The 14,119-nt window shown below is 37.8% G+C and overlaps 1 long non-coding RNA gene across 1 annotated transcript in view; it reads right to left on the bottom strand.

Annotated features, from left to right (window-relative positions):
* Positions 1-5,429: 5,429 nt before the first annotated feature.
* The window catches only part of LOC141351159 (uncharacterized), a 346,935-nt gene continuing 338,245 nt past the window's right edge, over positions 5,430-14,119 (bottom strand). The window contains exon 2 of the long non-coding RNA XR_012359386.1: positions 5,430-5,844. This is a non-coding gene — a long non-coding RNA (uncharacterized lncRNA). The remainder of the gene's footprint in view (positions 5,845-14,119) is intronic.

Genomic DNA, 14,119 nt, shown 5'->3' with positions numbered 1-14,119 from the left:
GACACAAACATTTAGTAAATCATAAGTTATCCAGTCAGTGTGGTATAAAGTGTTGCATGACTTGTGACTCACTCCTCCCACATTTCTTAACTCCTCCTTCCGGATTTTTTCTTACGCTATTGGAAAGAATCTGTAAAGCTAATCTGTCTTTAATAAATCTCTTTTCTGTCTTTAATTTATAAAAATAAATAATAAAGACTCTTCGGAGATATGAAGGATGTAATACTAATCCAGATTAATAATAGATATGCAGAAACAGTGTGTTATGGATGCTTTAAATTATGCCAGTGTCATTGATTTGTAAGATACAAACCAATAACGTATTTTTCTAAGGCATGTAAAAAATCCTTTAATGTTTTTTTTTTAACTAATGCGTAGGCCTTGTCTGTGAAATCGAGCTTATGTGTAATTGTTAAATTGATATTATTGGTTGACATTTTAAAAATGTATTAAGCACTTGCTGCTGCCACGATAGTAAACCTTTTATATATTTTATTTTCCTAAATCAGCTCTGTAGAAGAGCAATAATGAAAGTTTGTTTCAATAAATACTTTTTATCATTTCAGGTATAAAGGTGTCAATGTATAAAATGCACACAAAGAAATACTCTTCACTGGTGTGGAATACACGTGAACTTGGCCATGCAGTGCTTTTCAGTGCTCTAAAGATGTGCAGAATGCTTACCTCTTAACCCTGTCAATGCCGTATTTTAATCTTTTTTTTTTTAATAAAAAATCCCATTGGCCGTATTTGATGTTTGCTACATTCACCTCCGTCAGAACAGGAAACAATATATATGTAACATATCACTCAAATGCCACCCAGCAATAAAACAACAAGAAGAAGAAAACTTCCCTATGGAGGGTGGAGGAAGACTACAAAACTACGCAAAACTACAACCAGCACATGCACTCGTCATGCACCTTCGCCCACTCCCCGTGTAGACATTCTCTCACATTATGGCAGAGCGTCTACTTTTATTACTGCATGTTGGGAAACACTGCTGTTTGTGCTTTACTGCTTAACCTGGGAATTTTGGTCCACTCATCTTTGCAGAATTGTTGTAATTCAGCCACATTGGAGGGTTTTCAAGCGTAAACTGCCTTTTTAAGGTCATGCCACATCATCTCAATAGGATTCAGGTCAGGACTTTGACTAGGCCACTTCAAAGTCTTCATTTTGTTTTTCTTCAGGCATTCAGATGTGGACTTGCTGGTGTGTTTTGGATTATTGTCCTGCTGCAGAACCCAAGGTCGCTTTAGCTTGAGGTCACAAACAGATGGCCAGACATTGTCTTTCAGGATTTTTTGGTAGACAGCATTCATGGTACCATTTAACACAGCGCAGAGTGAGTGTTGCAAAGCGTGCATTTTTACAACTTTGCGTGTTGGGAAACACTGCTGTTTCTGCATTACTGCTCTATTTAACTGCAACGTATGTGACTTATGTGTATAACAAGTCCCTTGCAAATACAAGAGAGCCATACAAAAAAAAATGAAACAAGGAATACTCATTAATTCCCTTGCACAGTAGTGAAAATGGGGTGGGGGTTAGGGGCGATTTATAGTCATGCGTAGGTTCTACGCCGTAGCTACGGCGTAAGCTATCCGTAGCCTGTGCGTAGCTCTGCGTAGCCTGACGCGCACCTCGCAACATTTTTAACAGCGCGTCAGTTGTACGCGGACCGCAAGCGCTGTGATTGGTCCACCAGAACCCCTCCCGTCAGGTAAAAAAACTGCATCATAGGAATTTCCGTTTGCGATGGTGAAAACAAAGAATGGCCAAGTTGAGGATTGATTTAACTCAAACTGCAACAAAAGTCGCTGTTTATTTACATCCATCATTGCTGGTCTTCTCAAATTATACACAACAAGTTGCTGTTTCTTCTTCGTTTGTGGCTTAACTTGCAAAGTTTCTTCTTCTTTGGCATTCATGCTGCTACTGTGGTTAGTTACACGTGTGGTTACTACCTACCAGCGGCCTGTGCGCGTGTTTGCACGTCGACACGGACGACGATGCAAAAGTATGAATGAAAGTATGAGTTGGTTGAACCTTCTTATTGAAACGGGCCCCTGATCTCCTGGATTGTTTGATTTTGCCTCAAGAGAAATTATACGTTTTGAAACAGACAATCAACGAAAAATCTACGAATGAGATACACTCTCGTAGTCACAGAGCAAAGAGCAAAGAGTGCAATTATTGTATTGCAGCTTTATCACCATCATTTTGTGTTTTTGACTCAGTTTTATCAAGGGGTATCTATCTACACTTGTGTTTTGAAAGCATTTCTGCTTACCTCAGGCACTACACTCACTTCTCCCTCGTCTCTCTCACTCTCCTCACTGACGCTTTGCGTGCCTGTGCTTACAGTGCCACCACCACCATCATCATCACCAGCGACGCGAGTTGAATGTCCTACTGCCGCAGAAAACATTTGTATTATTTTAACACATTTTGCAGCGTTTGCCTGTACTGAAGAGCCCGTTTCTTTTTGTCGTGCAGTTTATCTGCGCCTCCCTTGCATTTTTTCTCCATCTCTCTCTCTCTATTTTGACACGTGAGCTGACCAACAATGCACACTCGCTTGCACTGAGACTAAAGCGGTGATTTGGCCAGCTTACTGTCATTAAAAAAAAAATAACAAAACCAATGGGCTGCTACTTAAATGTGAGTGGGCCAGTCTATCTAGGAAAAAAAGGGACGATGACTGGGCTGGTCAGTCATTGGGCCTGCTTAATGTCATTTAAAAAAAATAATAATCAATGGGCTGCTGCTTAAATGTCAGTGGGCCGGTCTGTTTAGAAAAAAAGATGCTAACTGGGCTGCTCAGACAAAGATAGTATGATATGTATCGGACCAAAAAGTATGTCGGCCCACCGGGAAACTGCCCGGTGTGCCAGATGGCCACTCCTAGAGAAACTGAACTCAGATGTGATAAACCACAATTCAATCTATCTATCTATCTATCTATCTATCTATCTATCTATCTATCTATCTATCTATCTATCTATCTATCTATCTATCTATCTATCTATCTATCTATCTATCTATCTATCCTTGTCACACTTTTAACAGAGAGGAGTGAAGAAGCTCTGCTTAGCTCAAAAGCGAAAGTTGAATATGCGATGCACCTACTGCCAGGCCCGGGGTGGGTAACCGGGAGAACTGGGAGAATTCCCGGTGGGCAGCTTCAGTTTTGGGCCGGTCAAGGTTTTTGTTTTTTACATTTGTCACATTATTGTGCTTTGATTGTACCATGGAGTGAGTTCCCCATCCATAGCGCGTCTTTTGGGAAGATGGGTGAGAGGAAGAGGCCAGGAGGGGCTGTAAAAACCAGGTTGAAGAAAACTGGAGGAGGATGCTGCCAAGTGTGCCAAGCCAACCGGTTTATTTTCAAGAGGACCAACACAAGTGGTGACAGGTAAAGAGAGATAGGACTAGTAATGATAAGCAATTTAACACAAGCAAAATATAAAATTTAATCAACATAGAAGCCTTTTGTGTATCACCCAATACATGGCGATTCATAGACTTTGCAAATATTATGCAGTTTAATATTGATAACAAAACTCAAGCTTAATCTATGTATGCAGTAGAATTACTTTTTATTATTATTTTATTTTAATTACTATTTTTGTAGTAAATAAGTATATTATTATTTAATTAATATTAAACCTTTACAATATTTGTTGAACCATGGTATTAATAAAAACTAAACAAAAGTAAGTGCTGAACTGTTGTTTTATTTATCCAATTTGGCAAAAGTGCTAATTTGGAATTCCACCATGGAAAAAGTGGGCCGGTCTTGGGCCTGAAACTCCCGCGGTGGAAAGTGGCCCCACTCTGGCCCTGACTACTGCCTACAGTAGGTGTAGCAATCAGATGCAAATGCTGCTCTTTTTAGTTACATTCGGAGCAGATTGGCATCTTTGGAGGGATTCCCAGTTCAGAAGATGATAATCTGCTGTGAAGGTTTTGATGTGTTTTCGTTAAAATTCTAGACAAAGAGTGTTTTGAAGCCATGAAACTAAATTTCTTTATCATATGTTTTTGTTTCTCTTTTGGGTGTGTAAGTCACTAAATTTCTTATGTGATCATTTGCATACATTGCTGACTAACAAATCTAAAGTTTGCCTATAAAAAGTGTTGACTGACTCGCCCTTCACAGAAGAGATGAAGGACACGGGACATTAGATCACTTTGGAAAGGAAGGGTTTGACATGCCTAAATAAAGCGATGAGCTTTCACATAGAAAATTAGAGATTTATTCAGCTGCAGACAAAAATTGCATTTTGCAGTTGTTTAAAAGTGAATATAAAATTTCTTCTATTTTTTGCAAGCAAAAATGATATATTATCTTAAATTTTGGAGAAATATTGTCAGTAGTTCAGGGAATGATAAAAAGATACAACCCGCAATGTACCGCGTAATTAAACCGAATTTACAGCGTACCTATTTGTAATAACAAAGTACCTCTAGAGTACTTACTTGTATGTGTAAGGAAACAATATGTTAAGTTTGGCGTAATAAGGGGGAAAAATATGGAAAATTATACATTATTTATACTCAAAGTATTTTATCACTACAGGGTACCTATTGTATTATTATGTGGTATGTATGACTTAAGCAATTAAGTCTATGGGGAAAATATGTATTGATTAATTTAGATTTTTTATATTTGCTTACTGATGAAAGTACATGGTATTCAGTCGATATCTACAAGCCATGTCGGCAAATAAATAGAAAAGCACATCACTTTTATTTTAGTAGCCTATATTACTAATATGCTTTTAATACCAAAAGTCCAGCTGATTTAATGTGGTTATCTGTGTTTTAAGGCAAATACAATAAAAATAGCAACTGTGAAACTTCCGCAATTTATGCAATGTCAAACCAGAATGAAACAACTGCTGATGGGTATCCACTCGCGCTGAAGCAAAGACGACTACATGCGTACTGCGCAGGTGTAGAGCGCTGGAATGCGATTCTGAGGTGAAATTTCTTTAAGAGGGTTTAAAAACTAACTACACTGTGGAGTATGGCTGGGAGTGATGTGAGCAGGATCTGCACGCTTAATAAGGTAACTGGTTTTGTTAATACATGACTAGCACATTTCAAACAATGTTTTTTCGCGAAAGTTGCCAGCTAACAGTAGCAGCAAGTTAGCTAGCACATAAGTTAGCCTAAAGTTAATAACTGGCTCAGAAAACTCAGTTTCTGTCAAGGCACAGTGAGGAAACATTTACTGAAGGCTTTCATTTATGTTTTTTTTATATGTAACATAGAACAGCTACATTTGTGAGACTACATCAACTCAACATCCGAGTCATTGGTGGACAATTTAATTCAATTCAATTCAATTTTATTTATATAGCGCTTTTCACAATTTGGTAATTGTATCAAAGCAGCTTTACATAATAGATGCAGTGAAAAGCACAGAAAATCGACAGATAGCACAACATAATAAACGACAGCACAAGCAGTTAAATTTGCTACGGCTATAAATCAACATTATAAACAAACGTATTACTAATGTAACGTATAGAAGTTAAGCCCAAAAAGGCTGCCTCCCCGGGTTGAAAAACCCCCTAGGAGAAAAAAACCCCGGAATTTTAGCCGGGGAAGTAAAAAAAGTCATAGGAGGAAAAAACCCTTGGGAGGTATATATATATATATATACACATTGAAACGGAAGGAGATTGAGCGGAGATTAAGCGGAGATTAAGCGGGTTCTGCCGGTGGTCTTTGGTCAGGCATCAGCTGGACATCACGTTGAAGAACAGCTAGTAGATCAGTTGTGTGCCGACTTTCACATGTACCGGAACTGGATCTGTTTGTCTCGTCCTCGGGATCAAGGACGAGACAGGGAGAGAGACACAAAATCTTATTAGCGTAGGGGCCGTTCACATAGAAAACAAGTGTCACACAGTAATGTGGTTTTAGTCAGCTCGGTTCCGGACAGGCTAACTATTGCTGGTTAAGTGTATTACATATAGTTAATGATTTTAGAAACGGAAACAGAACTCGTTTGACTAAGGCCAGAGGCCCCACTGCCGTCGTTAATGCTAACGTACAGTGGCAAACGGTTCTGTATGACATACTATTTTAAGGTATTACATATAGTTAATGATTTTAGAAACGGAAACAGAACTCGTTTGACTAAGGCCAGAGGCCCCACTGCCGTCGTTAATGCTAACGTACAGTGGCAAACGGTTCTGTATGACATACTATTTTAAGGTATTACATATAGTTAATGATTTTAGAAACGGAAACAGAAGTCGTTTGACTAAGGCCAGAGGCCCCACTGCCGTCGTTAATGCTAACGTACAGTGGCAAACGGTTCTGTATGACATACTATTTTAAGGTATTACATATAGTTAATGATTTTAGAAACGGAAACAGAACTCGTTTGACTAAGGCCAGAGGCCCCACTGCCGTCGTTAATGCTAACGTACAGTGGCAAACGGTTCTGTATGACATACTATTTTAAGGTATTACATATAGTTAATGATTTTAGAAACGGAAACAGAACTCGTTTGACTAAGGCCAGAGGCCCCACTGCCGTCGTTAATGCTAACGTACAGTGGCAAACGGTTCTGTATGACATACTATTTTAAGGTATTACATATAGTTAATGATTTTAGAAACGGAAACAGAACTCGTTTGACTAAGGCCAGAGGCCCCACTGCCGTCGTTAATGCTAACGTACAGTGGCAAACGGTTCTGTATGACATACTATTTTAAGGTCATGGGAAAAGGCCAAAATTGCAAGCCGGCCATATTTGGCAGTTAAGACTCAGTCGAAAACCAATTCAAAGTTTCAGCATATTACTAAAGAGTATTAATGAGATTTACCATGCTTTGAAGTGTTGATAAAAAAAAAGGTTTTAATTTATTCATTAATTTATTTATTTATTTATTAGGTTGTACAAGCTAGCTATTAGGAGATAAGTACCATTGTTAAAACAGCTATTTGAAAGCCTTGTTAAAGAGAAAAGTTTTAAGTCTAGATTTAAAGTTATCTACTGTCTCTGATTTTCGGACGTCGGTTGGTAAATCATTCCATAGCTTAGGGGCTAAGTAGGAAAAGGATCTGCCACCTTTAGACACTTTTGATATTTTAGGGATAATTAAGAGGCCAGAATTTTGTGACCGCAATGCACGTGATGGATTGTATTCTGATAATAATTCTCTAAGATATGAGGGTGCTAGGCCATTTAAGGCTTTGTAGGTGATTAGTAATATTTTAAATTGTATACGATATTTAACTGGTAGCCAGTGTAAAGATGCCAGAATTGGGCTTATGCGGTCATACTTCTTAGTTCGAGTAAGAACTCTTGCAGAAGCGTTTTGAACTAGCTGAAGCTTGTTGACCTGTTTTGCATGGCATCCTCCGAGTAACGAGTTACAATAGTCTATTCTAGAGGTCATAAAAGCGTGGATAAGCTTCTCTGCATCTGATGCAGACAACATATGGCGTATTTTTGAGATATTTCTAAGGTGGAAGAATGCTGTGCGGCAGACATTGGAGATATGGCTGTCGAAGGATAAACTGCTGTCGAACATCACACCTAAATTCTTAACCGTGGAGGTTGGCACCACAGTGCAGCCATTTATGGGCAACTTGTAATCTGTCATATTATATTTGTAGCGATTCGGTTCGATAACAAGTATCTCTGTCTTATTGGAGTTTAGCATAAGAAAGTTATGTGACATCCAGTCACTTATATCGCTGATGCAGTCTGATAGTTTAGAAAAATTTTGTGTTTCACTAGGATGCGAGGAGATGTAAAGCTGTGTGTCATCTGCATAGCAGTGAAACTGTATGTTATGATTTCTGATAATATCTCCCAGAGGTAACATATATAACGAGAACAGGATAGGACCTAAAACTGATCCCTGCGGTACGCCGTATTTAACCAGGGAGTGATGTGACTCCTCCTCATTTACATAAACAAAGTGATAGCGATTGGTTAGATACGATCTGAACCAAGCTAGCGCCTGACCACTGATGCCAACATAGTTTTCTAGCCTATTAAGTAAGATTGTGTGATCTATTGTGTCAAAGGCTGCACTAAGGTCTAATAATATAAGGAGTGATATTTCACCACGGTCGGATGTTAGGAGAAGGTCATTTGTAACTCTAAGCAGCGCTGTCTCTGTGCTATGGTGGGGCCTGAATCCTGATTGGAACTTTTCATACGTACTATTATTTGCTAAGAATGTGCGTAGCTGGCTTGCCACTACCTTTTCTAATATTTTGGACAGAAAAGGGAGATTTGAGATTGGTCTAAAGTTATTTAGATCTCCCTGTTCAAGGTTTGGTTTTTTAATGAGCGGTCTAATAACTGCTAGTTTGAAAGCTGTAGGAACGTAGCCTAATTCTAATGATGAGTTAAAGACATTTAGTACTGGGTTAGACACTATAGGGAATACCTCTTTGAGTAATTTTGTGGGAACAGGGTCCAATATACAGGACGATGATTTGGATGATGCTACTAATTTAGATAGCTCATCTATTGTAGTAGGTTTAAATGACTCAAGATGTTCGTATGGTAGGCAAGCATTAAATGTATTACTGGGTAGAGTGGTGGCTGCTTGGGTACCTACAATGTTTTCCCTAATAATCATAATTTTCTTAGTAAAGAAGTTCATGAAGTCGTTACTATTGTGTGGGAGTTTATTAGTGGGTTCTGTTTGTTCTTTATTTCTAGTCAGTTTCGCAACTGTGCTAAAGAGGAAGCGAGGGTTATTATGATTTTCTTTAATAAGATTGCTGAGATACGTAGATCTGGCGATTTTTATAGCCTGTCTGTAGTGTTTAACACTCTCTTTCCATGCTGCACGCCATACCTCTAACTTTGTGCTTCTATAATTTCTTTCCATTTTCCTAGTTGCCTTTTTGAGTGCTGCTGTGTGATGATCATACCATGGAGCTGGCGTTTTTTCTTTGATTCTCTTTTTTCGAATTGGAGCTACGGCATCCAATGTGTTAGAACAAATACTGTTCAGGTTTTCTATTACAATATCTAGATCTTCAGGGTTATCTGTTACATGTTTCATTTGGGACAGGTCTGGAAGAGTGCTAATAAAGTTATCTTTAGTGGTGGAAATTATTGTTCTGGCTAGTCGGTAGCGTATTGTGGATCGAGTGATCATATCTAGAAGTACCGTGTATGAGACAAGGCAATGGTCTGAAACTGCATCGCTCTGGGGTAATATCTCGATTTCATTAATATTGAGCCCGAGTGACAGAATTAAGTCTAATGTGTGCTTACGAGTATGCGTTGGCCCTGTCACGTTTTGTCTAATATTGAGAGAATTTAGAATATCCATAAATGCTAATCCTAATGTATCTGTTGGGTTATCAACATGTATATTAAAGTCACCAACGATAAGAGCTTTATCTACAGTGACTACGAGGTCAGACAGGAAATTTGATATTTCTTTAAGAAAATCTACATGATGGCCCGGAAGTCTATAGATTGTAGCAAGGACAAAAGAGAGCTGTTTATGGTTACGATCAGTTATTTCCATATTTAATAGCATTATTTCAAATGAATTAAATTTTAGTTTGGAAGAAGACCAACAGAGAAATCCAAGCCGCAAAAACAACGAAAAATTGTTCTGACTTTTTATTTGAAATAAACGTTAATGTTGACTTAAATATAGTGTTGTAAAGATATTTTGAAATAAGTTCACAATATTGTGTATGTTTATTTACCCTGTTAGTAAATTTATAACAATAGGTGACCAAATCACCGCTTTAGTTTACAGTCCGCAAATATAAGAGTTACTGGTAATATACATACTGTATACAAATCAAAGAGGTTGCTATTATTTTTTATTGTACATGCCTTAAAACACATATACTTAAATTAAATCAGCTACACTTTTGCTATTATAATATGGTCTATACAGAAATAAACATTGTAGACATCGACTAAAATACACTTTCATCAGGGAAATAGTGAATATGAAAATAAAATCTAAATAAAATTGTTTAAAAAATCAATAGACCATATTACCCACAAATGTAAGTCATATACCACGCAATATTACAATAGGTACCCTGTAGTTGTAAATAATTTCAAGTTTTCAATATTCTTACCCCCTTATTACCCCAAACTTAACACATTGTTCCCTTATACAAGTACGTACTGTAGAGGTACTCTGTTGTTACAAATAGGTACACTGTAAGTTCTGTTTAATTAAGCGGTACATTGTACATTGTGGGTCGTAATATAAAGCGTTACCAAAGATCATTTTACCTTAACAAATAGTTAATTCAGGAAAAAAAATAAAAATACTTTTGGAGCAGTCTTTTAATTTTTGTAAAAGCATCTAAAAACTGATCAGTGCTGGATTCATTTTTTTCATGTAAATACACTTTGCTCACTGTCTTTTTTCAAGTGATCATTTGCATACATTACTAACAAATGTAAAGTTGGTGTAAACATATAAAGTGTGTTTTAGGAGAGTGTTGACAGACTCACCCTTCACAGAAGAGATGAAGATTGTCGTGTTTGCTCTTCTCCTCTCAGCTCATTATGAGCTGACAACAGCTCTGAAAAGACAACACTTTTATTTTAGCAATTCCACGATATGGACACAAGCTCAAAGTCACTGCAGAGGCTCCTATGTAGACCTGTCCAGTCTTGACAGCTGGGATGAAATTACAGCCTTAAACAACGCAAATGGGCTTAGCGGTTCTTACGGATACAGCTGGGTTGGTCTGAAACTGAACCCTACAAACAACTGGGAGTGGAGTGATGGAAGCCAGAGAAGTTATTTCATCTGGAGACAATACCAACCAAGTTATTCAAGCACTGACCTCTGCGCTCTAGTTATAGATGGCGGTTTGTATAACTACCCCTGCTATTATTCAAACCCTTACTTCTGCTACAAGTGGGACACTGAACTGATTGTGGTTAAAGAGAATAAGAGCTGGGAGGACGCGTTACAATACTGCAGGACTCATCACACTGATCTGGCCAGTCTGCCTACAGATTTACATCTCATCCAAGCCAACCAAACCATTGGTAAGACATCAACTGTGTGGACAGGTCTACGGTTCCTGGCAGGCTCATGGTTCTGGTTAAGTGATGAGGATCTGGGATACGTTAGTGGCCAGCTGCCAGCCTGTCCTGCCAATTACACTTACTGTGGATCTCTAAACATGACAACCCAGAGCTTTGAGAACAGAAACTGTATGGAGGAACTTAACTTTGTGTGCTATTAGAGAGGAGGGTGAGTATCAAAGCATTATGTTCATGAAGTTATGCTTTTATACTCTGTGTGGATATTCAATGTTTGCTGAACATATGATTATATAATGTTATACAATACTGATATTCTTGTAACTTAAAAAACAATATGTTGATATTCTACTGACATGTAGTTTTTGTCTTTTTTCATAGGCTTTAAGAGACCACTTGGGAAAGCATGAAAAATGAAATATGTTATGTCTAGATAGCTATTTATTCAAAATAATAATATGGTAAATTAGCAAAACATAATGTGAACAATTTATATAGAAGTAGCGATTTTGTGTAGTATTTGACTTGAACATGAACTTTGTGTATATTGATAATGAATATCAAAATTATGAAATTACTCTGTTTAAATTTGTTCGTAGTGTCATTTGTCTTTTATTTTACCCAAGGTTAGTTTATAATCCAAGTAGTGATGATGCATAAAAACGTGTTGTTGTTATTGAATGCTTCTGAAAGTAGAAAACTATGTATTAGATAAAAAACACAAACAACCGGTACAAAAACAAAAGGTACGCAAACTACATAAGCAACGAATCCATAGAAAACCCATTTGACCCTTTCAGACCCTTTGTCTCCTGCAGCTCTCTTCATTGTGGAAAAGCAGCACCAATGTTAAATTGGGTTTTTGCTCTTTAGCTAATACAGATCTTTTCTTGTTGTTGCTGTTAGGGCTGTCACAATAATTAAATAACCGTCTCATCACAATTGTTTGACCTCATCGAGATGATTTCAGATCACCACAATGATTGCACATCTCTCTAAAACAAAAAGGGGAGCTGCAGCTCCTCTATAAATGAGACCGTATCAGATGGCGCTCCTTAACTGACAGTGTAGTGATACATTGCAAAGCTATTCAATACATTGGAAAAAACTGCATTTAAAGTAATGCTCCAAAACTTTGATAAGCAGTAGGTAAAACATACATTTCCAAAAAAGCAATTTGAAATTTAGGGAAGTGAAGGATGCTATTCTTAAGGATCTGTAAGGAATATTTTTTTTGCAGGCACTACAAACATGTGGTCCAGTACTAATATGACCTTAGTAGAATTGGCTACTTTATTTAATGTCTGTTCTGTTATAGTCAGTTTATTTTGATTACATTTTTATTTTCAGTTTTTTTTAGACACTTTATTGTGTTTATTTCTTGAAAATGTTTAGTTTTTGAAAGATATATTCATTAAATAATTACTTTTCAAATATGTGTTATGTGTATTAATATTTACTGCTTGGTTAACCTTGCAAAATATTAGATTTAAATAATCACAAAAATTATTTCATGAACAAACCAAAATTGTATAAGAATTACATGTCAAAGCAATAAAACAGACAATTAATAGTCATAATCGTCAAAGTCCTAAAACGGGCAATTAATTGTCATAACCGTCCCAATTTATTACACAATTAATTGTCAGCCAAATTTCATAATCGTGACAGCCTTTAGTTGCTGTTTTAAAAAAATGTCTTTTGTTTTGTGTGTGTCACTTGAGCCCTTTTCATGCAGACATTCCGGAAAATACACGGAGAATGCATCCTGGAATTTTCCGGGATTGTTTGATTTTTTGTTTATTCACACTGCCATGATTTGCCGGCATCTGCAAGGTCCCAGAAAGACATGTGACTTGTTTAAAGTCCTGCTTCTCTTCTACGCAGCATCTGAAGTTTGCATATTATTTATTATTTCTCTCTCCAGAAACCACTCGCATGCATTTTTGTTTATGATAAGACGTGCATTCTATGCTGGTGAATGATCTCAGCTTCTGAGTGGATGTTTGACAAGCTCCCTGATCTCTGCTTTAATCCAGTTTTCAGACATTTGTCATGATTGTTTATATGTCACGGTTAGTCCGTGTCATGTTTTGTTTCTGTTCCGATCGTCGTCACCTGGACATTCATTGATTAATTACCTGATTCATCCCACCTGTTTGTCATCTATGTAAACAGGGTGCGCAGTAGTGGTATGCAAAAACCCGTTGACTGACCAGTTGGCTGTGTCCAAATACCTACACTTGTGGTCTTGGCCACTTGAGAGCGTGTGCACGCGACAGGAAGTAAGTGCGCAAGACAAAGTGCCATGCCCCTTCGAAGTGGTATTCAAGGCCAAGCGTATCCCATCACGCATCATGATCTGGTTGTAAATCCTGAAACATGCCCAAACCAACACACTTTAATAAAGCTGTATGCACAAAATTAAGAGGTTTTTTACAGGTGCAAAGAATTGTGCTTCTGAAAGTTTCAGATAAGTGTAAATAATCTTAAAGTTCAGCAAATGTTTATTTCAGAGTATTTACATGTTCATTTTTATTTAAAGACAGCACGATACAGCGATTCTCGAGTAAGTCCCTGTCCCAAATAGTGCACTTCATGTGGACCTTCAGACTCGTGGCCTTAAATTGCAGGTGCTCGCTTAGTCTATGAGTCCATAGGGTCCCACTGCGCAAAGTGACGTCGGAATGACGCCTTTTTCATGTAATTTTTGGACGTCTGATTCCGGTCCATAAAAGAGGTTGTTTTGTAACGGCAGGCGACGTCTTTTTTTCAACGTCTTCTGCACGTCTAAATGTTTACATCCGTAGGACCTCTGTGTAAGGAAAAGAAACATGAAAAAAGTCAAAAGAGATAATTGTCTCTGCACTTCACCCATCGCAATGCCGAAACACTTCAGTCATTTCCTGCCGGCTGTGGGATACAAACTATCGATCTCTGGGTTACAAGCAAGTCTCCCTAACCACTCAGCCAGAGGGCTAATACACATTAAAAACAAAAGTGGACCTAAGACAGAGCCCTGGGGAACACCACACACATTTGGTGGCTTCAGACAGTGTACCATTTACATATACAGAACA

The sequence above is a fragment of the Misgurnus anguillicaudatus genome, chromosome 19 (genome assembly GCF_027580225.2).
Source record: "Misgurnus anguillicaudatus chromosome 19, ASM2758022v2, whole genome shotgun sequence".
Classification (NCBI taxonomy): Eukaryota; Metazoa; Chordata; class Actinopteri; order Cypriniformes; family Cobitidae; genus Misgurnus; species Misgurnus anguillicaudatus.
The sequence above is the reverse complement of the archived record's forward strand: the minus strand, read 5'-3'. Positions and strand labels throughout refer to the sequence as shown.